The 17,430-nt window shown below is 37.5% G+C and overlaps 1 protein-coding gene and 1 non-coding gene across 9 annotated transcripts in view; one reads left to right on the top strand and one right to left on the bottom strand.

Annotated features, from left to right (window-relative positions):
- The window catches only part of MBNL3 (muscleblind like splicing regulator 3), a 124,708-nt gene that overhangs the window by 38,570 nt on the left and 68,708 nt on the right, over window positions 1–17,430 (bottom strand). Inside the window, exon 1 of one of the 8 annotated variants that reach the window (XM_060003032.1) lies at window positions 967–983. The exons of 5 other annotated variants lie outside the window; for them this stretch is intronic. The gene's annotated coding sequence lies outside the window, so the exon portion shown is untranslated. 2 more of the 8 variants (XM_060003031.1, XM_060003033.1) reach the window with 2 other exon arrangements.
- Window positions 16,215–16,321, top strand: LOC132419131 (U6 spliceosomal RNA). The gene has a single exon (XR_009518138.1). It is a non-coding gene; the product is annotated as a U6 spliceosomal RNA (small nuclear RNA).

Here is a 17,430-nt window from a genome sequence, read left to right as displayed (position 1 = left end):
TAGCTTGAAAATTTTTTGAAGAACAAATAACACCAAAAATCATAGTTGCGGCCATAGTGAAACCAAGCCTGCCTCCCCAATACCCCAGATCTGCTTCCTGCCCACCCCCCCATGTTTCCCCTCTGGTCTAATCAAATACCTTCAACTGCTTGAGAAAAATATTAACTGGATATCTGTTCAATAATATGCTCCTCAGGAATGTATGATCTCTGTTTACAAAACAGCCAACCAGAATCAAATTAAAACCCAAAGACAACTGAAGCACACTGGTGCCGAGTTACCGAAAGTCAGAAGGCGTTTCCAATGCTAAGGATTCACGGACGCTGTCTTTAAAGTAGCTGATGGCTGCCAGTGTAAAATGTCATTAAAATACAGAAAAAAAGGAAAGAAAAAAGAATGACATTGAATGTTACTCCAAGAAAACAAATACACAAAATCATGCAACTTCAAGAAGCTACTTACTACATAGGCTTTGTTACAAAACAACATAAAGGGGTCTCTCCCTTGGCCCTTAGGCAGTCAAATCTCTGGCTCCCAGGGTTCTCGCGGCTTCCTTCTCCGGACACCCCATCCAGTCACTAACCACAGCGATTTGGAACCAGGACAAAAAGGATGCCGGCTGCTTGCACCCTTTCTTCCCAGCTAGGGCTTCTGCCTGGGATCCTATCTAGGGTTGCCAGATTTATCAAATGAAAACACAGGACTCCCAATCAAATTTGAATTTCAAATGAACAAGGACTAATTTTTTAGGATAAGTATGCCCCATACAAAATATTATACGGCAACCCTCTCCCTATCTATTCTCCACCCTTGTGAGTGGAGCTAAATAAAGTCAAATCCTGAAAAACCCATTTTCATCCCGTTACCTTAAGGTCATAAGCAGCCCCCTCTATGGAATCAGCCCAGGCTCTACTAGGCCTTCAGTTGCCCGGAGCAAAGCAGAAGGCACTCTCAGCCCCAGCTTACCTGACCAGCTGCAAGGAATTTAAGGAAGTTGACTGTTGGAGAAAGCAATTTTTTATCCCCTGGCTCCTCCCACCAAAAGCTTCGCACGTCTCCCTACCCAGTCAGCCAGTCCACTTTCCCAACCACCGTGGCGCAACTGTATATTCAAATGACTTTGATGCCTGCCTGCCGGAGCTCCTCCTTTAAACTGGGATGGGGGAGGGTGTGGTGAGTGACCACCATGCCGGAACTCCTGACTCTAAATTCATATACATTTTTGAACATATGAATTATTACAGGAAGATGAGGCTTTTATGTTTTTAAGGTTTTTGTTAGTGGGGGGAGGGAGAGGAGGACGGGTTAACCTTAATTTCTTCAGTCCTGTCGGTGGTATACTTAAATTCAAGCAAAAGTCATCCATTAAAGCCCAGGAAAACATCTGCTTAAGTATTATGTTTCCACATGCACACATAAGATCGATGCAGATACATATTCAAAACCTGCAAAAAATGGCATGAATAGCCATTATTTGCATAGATGTCTTTTTCAGTCAACCCTTGATTACTCATATTAAAAGAGAGGGAGAGGTAGAGGGGCATGGTTAATTCTAATGAACAAAATAATATACTCAGCACAAATGGCAATCCATAACAGCCCCACATGACAGAACAGGTATATCACAAAAGTGGCAATGGGGAACATTCAGGAATCAGTTATTAGACACAATCCTGAATTTATTTTTTATTAAGATTGCAGTCTCCTTTGTTGGAATTATCAAAGAGTCAGAATTAGTAAGGTCAGAGAGAATGAAATTGTACTTCACTGGGGAAGCTTCTATGTTATAGACAACATGTCATGGAAACATTAAAGCTGGAAAGGCTCTTAGAGATCCTTCAGTCTGTGTACCACAGACCACTATTCCCAAGAGAGGAGCCTCAGAAACTGAGCTTCCTGGTGAAATACTTGTAAGGAATGGTACCCTCTATTCCCCTCTTGGAGATTAACAGTCCACCGGAGCGTACTAAAGGTTCCCTCTCACATGTCCTAGAGTAAAGAAACCTGCTGACTTCTGTTAACTGAAACACAGTTCAATCGCAGAAACCATGCCTCTTTTTTTTTTCCATAAAATACCTTTTAACATATTTCGTTAGAGAATCGTTATGAAAATACTGATTTAATTCAACTCCCTCCTACTAAAGCTCAAAGCAAGCCCCATGGCATACAGTGAACTCCAAGGAACTGGATCGTCCGTTGAAATGACATTGAACACTCCTGCCCATACTCGATCTCTGCACAGCTAACAAGATGTAGATTTTTCCTATGATGGCTACAAAGAAAGATCCCACAGTCAGCTTCCCAGCGCTCCTTGCCAAAGTTGTGAGTTCTGCCAGAGCTTTCCAAATGGCTGCCGGGCCTTGCTTCTTTTGTTTGAATGCTTCAGTCAGGTAACTTCTGAAATCACAACTTCAAGCCTTCTCTGTCTAACTGGCTTTCCTACACTGTGACTTCTATCCCTTGAAACCATGCCAGTTACCTTAGGTTTTCCATGACTTAAGGGTCTCAAGTGAGTTTTAACGGCACTAAAACTTGGGAAGTAGGAATGTATTTGGCAATCCCTCCAATTCCTAAGGGTCTTAGTTGTGCACTAAACTTAAACCTTGCGGTTTCCACCTGGCAAAGTTAAATTTCCTGTCTCCAAGCAAAAAGAAAATTTCAAAGAAGAATTAAATGTAGACAAATATCTTGCAAACTTAAGGGGAGTAAAAGGTGAGAAAGGCACTGATTATTGTTCAGATGTAAACAATTTATCTTTGCAACGCTCAGTATGCTGCTAAGAATAAATTAAATAATTACATCTCTAGAGCCAGCCATGTACCCCTCCACCCAGAGGTTATATAAAGGGCAGATACAGTTATTGATTTACCTCTGCATTTTTGAAATTAGAGGCACAGAGATAAAAATCAGTCCTTTTTTTTTTTTTTTTTTGCTAGACATAAGTTTTCTTTCAGGTAAAGAAATTTAAAAGCATGATACCAAATGGTTGTTTACAGGGTCTTGCTAAATTCATAAGTAGAAATCATGTTTCAAACGCCGGAGCCAAATGTATCCACTTTAAAATACGCATTTTTCTCACAATCCTACCCAACTACCAAACTAATACCAAATATGCAATTTCCAAGCAGAAAGGTTTACTTGGTGACATGGACTGCATTAAAATGCTTTGAGGCATGGACTAGCTCTACATTTCGTTAATGATAAATATATTTTTATCACCAAAAGCCTTACTGAAACCTTTATGCTAACTTGTTATTAAAACTGTAGGCATTTTAGAGTATCAGACAAATCTCCAAAGAAAACTCCAAACTCCAAATGCACTGTGTATTTAAATAAAGTGGGTTTTTTTTTTAGCCAAGTGATTCTTTATTAGGCCAAGTTGCTGTTTGTTTCTGTTCTGACATAAAAGCAAGCAATTTATTGATATAAATTTTTTCTCTTTTAAAAATAAAGATCTATTCTGCCTGGCCTGATTATTTACCAAATATATTAAGTTTCATCCAAAATGTATTTCAGAGATGTGAACAGAACTGACAATGCTCTAGATGAAACTACCGAGACTACTTTTTTAAAGAATATGTTTAAAAATGATCCTCTCTCAGTCTTAGTAAATATAGCAACCTTGTTAAACTCACCTGCTTTCAGTGAGCAGTTAATATTTGATGATGATGAAACTGTTCCTGGTATTTAAAGAACTAAACAAGGCCATCCACAAACAATGTAACTAGAAATGGGGTTGTTTAAAGAAGATAGAATGATAAATGGAAGTTTTACATTTTAAAATAAATCAATCCCTCAACCATAAATGTCTCATATCTTTACAGAGAAGAAGTTGAAATATGACCCCTGCCAAAGAATGCCTATCTCCAAATCTAAAACAAAGTAAAGCAAAGGACAGCGAAAGTTAATTAGTTTTAAAAATCTATTAATTGTTCTCCGCAAGTCAGTTTAAGCAGCTAGAAGAGTTAGTGGGTGAACAGTGCACTTGTAAGGATGCAGTGTTTCTTAAAACCATAAACCCTCTACATTAAGCACAACAAGGTTTCTAAGGTCTAGTCACTGCCTTTTAATTAGTGGAATCCTTATTTTGGTGAGGGGAAAAATAGGAAAAATAAAACAAATCCCTAGCTTCATTGTGCCTTCCCTGAACATCAGAATAAAATTAGAAAACTTCAGAAAACATGTCTTTCTGGAAAAAAAAAGAGCCCAGTTTATATGTCTCTTATACAAGGTAAATCAAATTCTATTCTAGAAAAATATTTGATCAAGTGATAGAGAAATAAACTAGGCCATATAAAACATCGGTGTGCCAATATTTCACAGTTCTTTTTCTACTAAAGGTAACTGGAGCATTTAACCGTTTTTGTTTTGTTTCATGTTTTACAGACTCTAGTATATAAGGTCAAATGACCCTTCAGATGTGAACTAATTCTGACCATTTATGAGTGGGCTACAGAATAACTGTATCTACAGGTTTAGCTCATGTAACTTGGCATGAGATGACTGTTGACACACATTTAGAGACCACGTTGAGGCCCCTGTAAAATTATATTTTCCATTAATATCATGAAAGTAGTCATAATGACACAACTCATTTGAGGGAATTATTGAACGCTGTGGTCAGGTTTGCATTTTTTTTTTCACATCATGACCACCTGAATAATAATAACAACTGACTTTATCGTAGGTATATTTACCATGTGCCAGACACTGTTCAAAGTGCTTTACGTGCATTACCTCATATAGTCTTCACAATATAACCCTAGGAAGTCAGTGTTTTACTGAAGAACTGAGGCACAGAGATGTGAAGAAACACGCTCAAGGTAACAGAACAAATGTCGCAGAGCTGTGATTTGAACCCAGGTGGACTGAGTCTGCAGCTCACATTCCTAACCAGTACACTAATGCCTCACAAAACCATGGTGTGCTAAACTGAGGAATGAGCTCGTTCAAATATTTCTAATGGTTGGGTCACTATTTTCCTTCTAAGATTATAATAAAGATTGCATACCAACTGGCCGTTAGGTATGTCTAGAAACTATTTAATAGATAAATGTATGCCAAGTGGGATGTTTTGTTAAGCACCTGGGGATCATAGGTGACTTGAAAACGAATAAGACAAGATAACTGAGTGTCCAATGTTTTTTACACCACATCCACCTGAATAACTTTACTGTGTATTTACCATGTGCTGGGCACTGTTCAAAGTGCTTTAAACGGATTATGAAGTCTTTCATCCTAACCAAAGCAGAACAATTAGTACATATATCTCATCTCTTAGCACAGCTTTTTAGCAAATGTCTACATGATAGAATTTTGCCAGTTGGTCTGGGAGAAGCAGTGTCCTGGAATCAGGAGTCGGGTTATAAGAGCTTAAGCACAAATGACCATGGCCTGACAAAAGTAACAGTCCTGCAAAACCCCATGGACATAGAGAACAGATGGAAGTGGGGCTCAATGAAAGGGTTGGTTGTGTGCCTTTTTGTGACTATTATTATTACCACTCTAAAAGAAGAATCTTAAAAAAAAAAACACCACGGCAGTGCCATTTAGAAGCAGGTTTACTCAGACCATAAATGTCTGGGTGCTGTAGGTTCAACACTATGACAAAGCAGAGAAAATCCCAAACGATGACAAAAGATCAACCTTATCACAAAGAAGTACAAAGTGTTCTTCTGAAGCATTTCATTCCACAAAGAACAGACAAATAAGGATTCACACACACCACGCATACCATCTCACAAAAGACTACGCCACCAAAAGCTCAGTTTTAGTGGGGATTTGACTTAAATGACTAGAGAATGTATAAAAATATATAAACTTCTACATGGGTGCATGTATAAAACACATGCACCCCATGTGCAACATGGGCTGATGATTTGTGGGCCTGGGAACTAGGATTTGACTTTTTCAGTGCTTCAGCTCTGCCTGTGAGCAAGTTATGTTTATTTATTTTCTTTTCTATATTGTCAATTTATTTTTGGTTAAGTAAACATTATTCACAAAATAAGACTAAAGACTTCAAATGCAAATCAACATGTAAATGCATCAGGTAAACATATAAACATGATGTAAACACATCAATTCTATTCACTCTAACTTAGCATTTAGGTTTTTCCACAGCTTTTAAAAGACAAAATATTCTAGGTATTTGCTGATGATGTAGTAGGGAACCTAGATCTTATATAAGTGACTAGACAATTGAACGTGTAGAATCCAAAAGGGTACTTATACTTTTAAAGACAATTTGATGGGGAAAATAATAATGATAAACAAATCCAAAGTTGAAATGAATCAGCTGTTTGGAATCAGGTTGCAGGCAGTTCATACTCTGACCTCTAACACATTTATTCTGAGACAAAGCAGGAACAAATCTAAATTTTTAATATGAATGCAGTATTTTACTAAATACGAATGCAGCATTTTATTAGGAAGAGGGCTAAACTGGGATTTAAGTGTCCTGGATTCTAATTACCTTTAGATCATGGCTAAATTATTTTCCAATTCTGTTAATCAGTTTTTCTAGGAATAATTCCCGCCCCTACATACTTCATAAGTACTTTGAAAGAATAAAGGGAACAAGTGAAATTTAGTATGCTTTGGAAGTAAAATCAGTAAAAAAAAAAAAATATTTATTTTCTTTATTAGTTAGTTAGAACTAAAATTGTTGCTCTGAATTAAGTATAAAAAATTCAATAGATTACAAATTATGTTTTACCATTTTACCTCCCCACAGAAGATAATGCACTATTATATGAGGAATCCTTGATTTTGTGAGTAATATAAATTATCATGTGTCTAGAGAGGGAATTTATATACAATGTTAGAAAACCAAGGACACTTCTCTTCTTAGAACCAGATATTGTTACAGTTGCTGCTCCCACAACTCAGTAGTAATGGTAGGTGAAAGAGCAGAGGATAAAGAAGCAGATCCAAGCTTTAATCTTATCCTTGCAAATAACTGAAAAGAGAAAGGAATTATTGCTCCCTTTACAATTGGCAATAAGCCAGTGCCTACTTAGAAGACCAGTTTACCTAGTCAAGAGGCACTTCTCTACCATCACAAGCTTCTTACTTTAAGATCTCACATAATGAAAATTCACTTTAGAATCATAATGAATAAAACATTCAAAGTAATCTCTATCATATGAAAAACTTGGGAGCGTCACATTTTTTGGTTGGTACTTTTTATATTTTAATTTTGCCAAAACTGCTGTTATATTTTATTTATAACACATATTAAAAGGATATAAAGAAATCAAGCAAGTCATTTTTTTCCTGGTAAGTTAGGAGGATAAAGCAAAACAAGCTTTAGGCTATAAGAGAAGATGTTAATGGTGCTTAAAATACTAACAAGTAATTAATTATAGCAAAGGGATTTTGAATATTATTTATATAAGTTGGTAAAATAATAATGAATCTCATTATAAAACTGTTTCTAACTATTTGAACAGATTTTCTTATTTTTCATCTCAACAGGCCCAACTGCTTAGAAGCCAAGATTGACTCATATAAATGTGAAACACGTTGGAACATATATACTTATACATTGAATATTCTTATTGTACTGAAAATTATATTGAATATGTATTTCTATTGTAAAGAACTAATAATAAATATATATTATATACAAATATATATTATATATGTTATATACACATATAAGCCCTTTTTGTCCCCACACTTGCTGCATATAAAACTTTGAAAGTCCACTTGTGGCAGCTAGTAACACCTACAATAGACCTTTTGGGGTATAAAAAAAGTCACTAATCCTTCCAAAGGGTTACAAGAGACAAGTGATTAAAATAATCTTTTTCTTCTTGGTTTCACACATTTACACACCAATGTTATTCTTGTCCAGCTACCTGTGATGAGATGTTCAATGGGAAGTTTCTATGTGCTCCACAAAAATAGGGTTTCTGTGGTAAAAGAATTTTGAGAAATGTTGAGTGTAACAGAAGTAAACTGCTCTTTCGTGCAGTACGTCTCAGAGCCTTATCTCAGCTAATAAGCACTGTGGTGCTCCCTGGGGAGAGAAATATAATAAGTTTCCCAAAGATATATAAGTCTTCCAGAACAGATGTCATTTTCTTTCCACCAGATCTGAGTATAAACAATAAGCCAGAGTGCTGAGAATTCTGAAACTGAGAAACATTATCTTTAGTTGATACTCTCTTGGACTGTTAGGGTTTTCTCTAAACCAGTGGTCCTCAAACTTGAGTGTTCATCAGAATCACCAGGAAGGCTCTGTAAAACACAGACTGTCAGATTCACCTTCAAAGTTTCTGATTCAGCAGTTCTGGGTAGGGCCCGAGAATTTGCATTTCTAACAAGTACCCAGGTGAAGGTGGTGCTGCCAGTCAGCCAACAACACTTTCCCAACACTGTGGGAATGGCTGTCTTATGGAACAATAGATTTAGCTATTTACTAAGCATTTTCTTATGTCGCTGATAATCAGTTTCTAAAAGGTCATATAGACGGGGTTTTGATATCTTAATTCCACATCTCTGACCTCAGTAATGATGTTAGCAGTCGTATAAAAGAAGGCCAGTCCAGGTCACACAAAAAAAGGATTGGACCTCTCAAGATTCTATTCTACTATTCCTAGAAAACACATTCATTTTCTGTTTACAAAGTAGTGCTATTAGTTATAAAGGTAAGTATATAAGAGCTCTGTATTACAAGTTGCCTATGTTTGCTCTACAAATCTCCCCAGAGTGTTTTTCAAAATGTTTGCTACATACCCAAATTTAAGCAGATAAAGGATTTTCTAGTAAACGCTCCTCGGCTCTCTAATAAATTAATACCTTTACTCACTGCAGAAACCACACTCATTTGAAAGCACTACCTCTTCTCCTCACCCCCAAAAAAGGTATCTGGAAAAAAGACAAGCTCAAAGGAGGGAAATACTTTTCACATCAAATAAGCAAACAACCCAATGTTGACCACAGCATTTCAACATGGATAACCAAAAGGTGAAGTATTGATAGACTCCCAAACCTCAAAGCAAGCACCAAATACAAAGTTCATCCGTTGTACCCTGCAGTGATGCAGTAAGGAAACAGGACATCCCATACAACACTTTGTCCTTTTCATTGTGAAGAAAATAAATACCTGGCTAAGGAGTTCCAAGTATTTGTTATCATTTCCTTTCTGATTAAGAATAGTCTCAGCAGTACTCGGTTTACTTCTATCACTGGCAGCCTATTTAAATCTGAAGCCCCCAGTTTGCAATACCATAATGCTTGCAATACATTGGCACGTCTAAATGAAAAACACTCAAATAGCTTAATAAGCTGTAAATAAGAAATTCAGAAATAGAATTAGCCCCTTCCCTTGCCCTCTCACTAGGTATACAACTCCATTCTTCCACAAGGGCTTGGAAACAACTTACAGGAAAGACACACTTCCAAAAACACCATTATCATGGGCCTAAAGAGTAAGAGTGATATAATGGGGAAGGTGGTGATAATTACATCAAAAACTTCAAAAATCTAGATAAGGTTAATTGCTTCAGCTGGGCCCTAAATGTAGCTCTGCGCTTTCTGGCAACCACTGTAAAGAGGAAAATGTATTGAACTGCATTGTTCTTATTGCTTGATAAAGGAAAGTACACTGGTTAATAAGCACCTCTCTGTAAAAGAGACTGCTGGATACTATGGAAGACAATGAATAGGGCAGGGAACCTGCCCACAAGGAGTTTGCCTATCTTATCTCTTCTGCAACTGCAGAGGCCTGAGGACTGTTGCTGAGAGGGGCTCTAGCACTTGACATTATGGGATAGAAATCAAAGGAAAACAGTGGGGTAGAAATCAAAGGTGACTAAACTAGGGGTCTAGAGGTGCTATTGAGGAGGAGGAGAAATTTGATGGGGAGAATGAGACGTCTCTGAGCCATAATTAATCACAGCTCTTCATTTTTGCTTCAAGGAAAGCCAAGGAGTTTATAATGTGTGATAAAAATGGCACAAATAATTCTCTCTCTGGCAGAGTCTCACTTTCTCTATCACCCCCCCCTTCATTAGTATGTTACTTTATTCATTACACTTTCATTCTGGTTTCGCTTCAAATACATTATTATTGGAGCTGAAGTATTTCAGAATGAAAAGCTTTTCTCAGATAGGTGTCTCCGAATTTCTTCTTTTTTTCTCTACAATCTCCGGCATGGAAGTAATGTCATTTTTTTCCTTAAGTGTTTCTCTAGTGAGGAGAATAGGAGATTTGGGGGAGGAATAGTGAAATATGATTAAATACATTTTATCAGCAATATTTCGTAGATGGAATAAATGTCATGTGCCACCGGAGTGAGGCCTTGAGAATTTGGGAAGAGTGAAAGAGGGTCTTGGTTTTGTCTTAGCTGTCAGTTGCCTATTAAAATATGCAAGTCACAATTATGGATATTATTGTAAACTATTAATGACATCAGCTGAATGCTGCTAAATACTTAAAACCATTTTAAGTTTCCTTCTTTGTTGAAACATTTTTCTAAAATGGTCCAGGTACTTTTCTTATTTTTGAAGTAGGGTCAGTTGCCCAAACCTGAATCACATCTCGATTACTAAAGATTGCACCCAAGGCCTCAGGATGTCTGTCCTGAAAAACAGAAATCACTATGCCAAATGGAGATGAAGATGGAGAAGGTATAAGAGATTGAGCTGACTGCACAAATACCAAGGTACAGCTCATAAGCCTAGAAATCCTTTTTTAAATTCCATCTTGAAATTAGTTTCCCATTTCTTATTACTTTCCCATTTCTTTTAAAAAGCAGATTGCTAGCTAAGTTTATCTTAAAAAGTCAATGCACAGGCTCTCTCTCTAAGAATTTTTCTTTGCCTTTCTAAGCTGAAACTCTTCAGACTTTTTAAATATCACTGTACATTCGAAGCAATCATTATTGATTAAACTTTAAATATATATTTTTACTGGATTAGGCAGTCACCTTTTACACAAAACCCTTTTCTGCAGATTATGACCTGGTACTTGACTCAGAATGACCTTATTAGTGCTAATCATGCTTCCAAGAATACCTTTATTTGCAAGCTAGCCACTTGCTGTAAAATTCAATTTCAACTATTTTAAGGCAGAAGATGATGCTTGAATATTACTAGATTATCACACTAATTACTTTAAAATAATATGTAACAGTGGCCATTCAGTAAATTTTTTAAAAATCCACATAGAGGGTAAAAACACTCAAATGCTAAATTTGGAGAGTATCCAAGGCGTTTGGCCAATGAACATTTCTATAATGCCAAGGGACAGAATTAAATTCACAAAAATCAGCAATCTGTAGGCCATGAAATCTAGGTTAAAATGTGGTTGAGTGAGGAAAGTTGGCACATGGGTGTATACAATTTTCATTCATATTTAGGTAAAAACTGAACTGGGAGTAGAAGTACAGATGCAGGTGGAGAGATGACTAGGCACCTTGCAGGGGAGCCCATATTGGTTCTCCCTCTGTCAAAGCGATTCAACAAGCTCATGTTTCATTCAGGGACCACTTTTCAAGCTCCCAATATTTACTATGTGTGCTACGCACAAAAGCTGTGGTGGTGAACAAGACACCGTCTAATGTGAAACCAAAAAAAAGTATGACAAATCTTCATTTCAAATTCAATGAAATTGGATATTAAGGTGAACACAATAGCAGTAGGTGGAAGTAGTATTTCAACCAACCCCCTCTTACTTAACCATGTTGACTTGAGCAGCATCTCAACTCCATCACTGGCTTCTCCTTCCCACGGCCACCCCCTAATTCAAATTCTTATCATTTCATACCTTCAATATGAAGCTCTCTAAGCTTCAATAGCAGCTTTCTAAGAGGTCCCCCTGTGGCCAGTCTCTTTTGCTCTATTCATTCATCTTGCATAGGCTGATGATGCCATTTCTCTACTCAAAATTGTCAGATTCCACAGCGCTACAAAATCAAGTTCAAGCTCCTCACTTCCTTTTAAGGCTACTCCTCTACCAACACAGGCTCTATGCTTCAGCCAGGCTGACTTAACACTCGACTCCCCAAATCCACACTACAGTTGTTTCCCCTCTGTCTTTGCTTAGGTTGTCCTTTCTGCCTGGAATGTCCTCCTGTCTCTCCTTCCAAGAATATCTCACACGGTACCTCTCCCATGACTACTTCTTTAACCACCACAGCTGGATATAATCCCAGCCCTCCCTCCTCCCTTGGACTCTTTTAGTGGTTCGTTTGTACCTGGCTTATGGCACATAACACAAGCAGCTTCATACTAAAAGGTCAGGCAGGGACCATATCTTCCATAACTTTGTATTCTGTGCAGTACTCAGCCCTGTGCCTAACAAGTAATAGTTTTCAATAAATGTCTGTTGAATGAATCATTTCCTTGGGGAATTGAATGTATATAGATAGAACTCTTAATGGATTTAACAGGACTTTCAGCATTAAATGACCCCTGACATTTATAAAATCCATGTAGTAAACCACAAGCAATAGTCCTGCAAATTGAGTACTGCTGCTTGCTCTTGTATGAAGAGAAACAGAGGTAGGTAGGATTCTCATGACTTCCTCAAGGCCACACAAGGAGCCTTGGTTAGAGCTGTTATTACAAGTCAGCATTTTCTATGTTTATGCCACTTGCTGATACCATGCTTCACATCAAGCATTTCCATGGTTACCTCTGTTGTTCACCCAAGAAAGAGGCATTTATCAAGACTACCTCTAAGGCCTCTATGAAAAATAAGACAATATTCCAAAATACATACAATGGAATATTATTCAGCCATGAGAAAGAAGGAAATCCTGCCTTTTTTGGCAATATGCATGTACCTTGAAGGCCAGACACAGAAAGACAAATACTGTACAATTTCACTGATATGAGGAATCTAAAAAAGCTAAACTCATAGAAACAGAGTAGAATGGAGGTTACCAGGGACTGGGGGTGGGGAAAATGGAGAGATGTGGTCAAAGGGTACAAACTTCCAGTTATAAGGTGAATATGTTATGGTAATCTAAGATACAGCATCGTGACTATAGTGAACAAAACTGTATTATATACTTGACAGTTGCTTAAGACAGTAAGTCTTAAACTGTTCTTACCACAAAAAGAGTAACTATGTGAGGTGGTCATCATTTCCCAATATATACTTGTATCAAATCATCATGTTGTACACCGTAAACTTACACAATGTTATATGTCAATTAAATCTCACTAAAGCTGGAAAAAATCCTTCCTCTAGTGGGGTACTAGCAGAATAAAAATGGACAATTAAAAAATTTTTTTTCAGTTACTTGGAAGTAAGTTAAGATTGAATTTGTTTCTATATAGAATGCTTTTCCGGCTAATAGAAAAAGCGAAATAACCAGGAAATGGCAAAACAAACAAACAAACAAAACACCTCTAGAGATTATGTTTTTATACAAGTTGGAAAAAATTTAAGTTTGTTGAATAAAGTATGTGATAAATATAAACATTAACAACAGAAAAACAACTTCTGGGATAAGTATTTAGCAAACGTTTTAAAACCACACAGAGTTCTTAAATATATTCAACGTTCTCAAACGGTTACTTCAGGGTTACTATTTTTTCATAAATAGGATGAACAATTTTAAGGCAATATGACAATGTGATCTTAAAACAATGTCATCTTAAAAATACAGTCTCCAAAATGTATTTGGAATGGAATAAGAGATGATTGATACTATAATGCTGCCTACTCAATGTACCTAGACACATGTAAAAGATGGGTTAAGAGTTTAAAGTCACAAAGCACGTGACCGCCTGGAGGGGTGGGATAGGAGGGTGGGAGGGTGGGAGACGCAAGAGGGAAGAGATATGGGAACATATGTCTATATATAACTGATTCACTTTGTTGTAAAGCAGAAACTAACACACCATTGTAAAGCAATTATACTCCAATAAAGATGTTAAAAAAAAGAGTTTAAAGTCACAGAGAAAAAGGTTTTCTGTTTGCATTTCTGCATCCTAGAGACAGAAATTAGAACCTTAGTACTATCTAGTTAGCTGGCAAATCATGGCTGACACATAGGATATCTCTTACTTAGTTCAGGAAATTTGCCATATTTAACACAGTTATATCACTGTGACTCTATGTTTTCAAGCTGTTGGATGGTTTTCAGTGTGGAAACTGCCTTCACTGTCTACCCACAAGAACATGTGTAGGAGCAAAAGGCTAATCTCTTTTCTACAAATTCCCAGTGGGTAAATAAAAATCTGAGTTTCAACAACAACAAAAAATATGTCCATTTACAATAGAAAAAACAGTCCAATTGAAAGCATACATTGACATGCCTATGACCAAGCAACAGCCGCAAAAACCGATGGATCGTTTTGTCACATCTACTTCTGTAAGTAACAGAGTTTGACATGACACTAAGCCATATTATACAAGCTCATCAGGAATAATATTGGAAAAATAATTTACTCCAACTCTAGACAACATGGTTAAGTCCAAATAGTGGAGATGATTTACAAAACAAAAGGTCGTAGACCAAATGGAATCATTCACTGACTTTTAAGAAAACAGTATCAAGAAAGACAGGAAAAAGCATGAGTTAAACTTCTCATTATGTCGAGCAGTAAAACTTGACTTTGTGGTGAGAACTGAAGGCACAGAAATAAAAACATTGAAAACCTAAGCAGGGTTGCAAATCTGGATTAGACAGCAACAGCAACAAAACCCATAAATTTGGGGCTTCCCTGGTGGCGCAGTGGTTGAGAGTCCGCCTGCCAATGCAGGGGACACGGGTTTGTGCCCCCGTCCGGGAGGATCCCACATGCCGTGGAGCGGCTGGGCCCGTGAACCATGGCCGCTGAGCCTGCGCGTCCGGAACCTGTGCTCCACAACGGGAGAGGCCACAACATTGAGGGGCCCGCGTACCACAAAAAAAAAAAAAAACACACATAAATTTAAGAAACCAAAGACTGATTACACAGTGGAGGAAATACAGAAAAAAAATGAAAAGATTATTTAGAGATAATGAGGAAAGAACAGATGGCCAGATGGCTAAAATTCCTCTGGAATATATACCCCTGTAGGTCAACAATCAAGCGGCCAGCTGAGACAGAGGAAAACAAGGCAAACCTGGGGACTTTACAATCAGAAACCTAATCTGTAAGGGCAAAAACAGCAGTGAGTAAATGATGTTCTATGAATAAAGTCATGTTCCTAGAAGAACTAATTGCTATTTCCAGATGCACAGAAGTACCTTGTATCCACGTTTCACAAAAACGTGAAGTAAAGAAAAAAACAATATTTATAATGACTTCATATAGCTATGTGACATGAGAGAATTATTATATGATCAAGTAAGATCAGACATCTATTTCCATAACATGTAAAGAGCTTCTTCCACACAAAAGAGTTGACATATAGTAGACAGTTCTCAAACTTCAGATATTCAGATCTCTTGGTACTAAATGGGGTTCCTGTGACAAAGGGTCCATCTTAATGGTACCAAATTTTGGTTGAAGAATACATCCCTGGCCATATCACAAGTCCTTTCTTACCAGGTAGCCAATTGCAACCTTGGCTGCAAGGGGGAGAGAGAAATGATCTTGAGCTATGCTTCCATAAAACAACGTTTTAAATTCATTGGATTAGATTCCAAATTCTTTTACAAAACTGTATTTGACCCATAACAAGGCTGAGCTGCTAGTGCAATATTTTCAGTTAATCTGTGACAGGTACCTCCCTAGCTGGCCAGGACTTTGTACTAATGAGTATATCTATAACAGCATCAGACATCAAAGAGTTTCATGCAGTGAAGATATACGTGATCCACAGCCCGTTACAATCCCCGACTCTGGCTAGCTAACTCAGCAATGCAGGGTGTGAAGAAAAGGATGGACGAGGGAGTAGAGACAGCTCAGTGTTCTGACTCTTGGTGATTAAACAAAGCTTAGTATCACTAAGTTAGATAACATGGTCTAAAAATAAAAACACCCTGCCTCTCTTCCTCCTTCTTTTCAAAATTAATAGCCCAAATGACTGTCAGAGAACTAAATATGAAACTTTAATTAAAGTCTTCATCTAAACACAGTGTCATGAAACAATAAATGAGGGAGAGATTAGGAAAGGGAAAGTTGACTTTTTCCCCCTTTTGAAATAACAGAAAGTGAAGGAGAAACACAAAACGTTGAAAACAGGGCATCCCAATGTCATGTGGGACAGTCTGACGTGATAAGCACTGGATGCTTTTGGTTTAGTAAAACAATAGCCCAGTGCTTGCTTCGACAGCACATATTCTAAAATTGGAAAGATACAGAGAAGACTAGCATGGCTCCCGCACACGGATGACACGAAAATTCGTGACGCGTTCCATATTTTTGAGCAGTATGTTTCTTCTCTTAGAATTAAACGAATGCTGCAAAGATCAAAAACAAACAAAACACAATAAGCCCAAATGATGTTTTCTCCATCTCCTTCTTCACCACAGGAAAAAAGACTGAAATGATTGGAAGAACACTGGAGTTCTCAGGATCTTTTGATAACTGCTTATGTGACGTTGGACAAGGGACTCTCCCTCACTGGATCTCCAGTTTCCTATCTGTAAATGGTGACAATCTGAAATGAATGTTCTACATTCAAAGTTTTTGATTTGCTAGGTTTGTGAAGCGCTGTTATGGGTATGAGTGCTTTCTTAACTATTTAAATTATCCAACCCATCTAGTTAGTTGAGGTTAGTCCCAAGACCAGCCACTCCATGCATTTCAGAGTTTTCTCATTACCACACCCAAAGTTTAAAAAAGAGAAGAAAGTAAAAGAAACATTAGGACTTTCCTGGTGGCACAGTGGTTAAGAATCCACCTGCCAATGCAGGGGACACAGGTTCAAGCCCTGGTCTGGGAAGATCCCATATGCTGTGAAGCAAATAAGCCCATGCGCCACAACTACTTAGCTTGCGCTCTAGAGCCCGTGAGCCACAACTACTGAAGCCCGTGCTCCGCAACAAGAGAAGCCACAGCAATGAGAAGACCGCGCATCGCAACCAAGAGTAGCCCCCGCTCGCCGCAACTAGGGAAAGTCCGCACACAGCAACAAAGACCCAATGCAGCCCAAAATTAAATAAATAAATAAATTAATTAATTAATTAAAAAGATTTTAAAAAAAGAAACAATAATACTCCACTGTATTTCTGAGCATCAAAAGACAGGAGATGCATGTGCAAGACTAAGAAAGTTCTTTTTAAAACATTTAACTTTGAAATAATTTTAGACTTACAGAGAAATTACAAAAATAGTACAGAACGCCCCTGGAGACCCTTAACTCAGATTCCTGTAATGTCTATAACTTACATACCATACATAGCACAGTTATAAAAACCAGGAAATTATCTTTACTACAATACCATTAAATAAACTAGAGACCTTATTTGAATTTCACCAATTTTTCCCCTAATGTCCTCTCTCTGCTCCAGTATCCAATCCAGGATCCCAT

Source organism: Delphinus delphis, chromosome X (genome assembly GCF_949987515.2).
Source record: "Delphinus delphis chromosome X, mDelDel1.2, whole genome shotgun sequence".
Lineage (NCBI taxonomy): Eukaryota > Metazoa > Chordata > Mammalia > Artiodactyla > Delphinidae > Delphinus > Delphinus delphis.
Note: the sequence above shows the minus strand (reverse complement) of the source record. Positions and strands in the feature narration are given on the sequence as shown.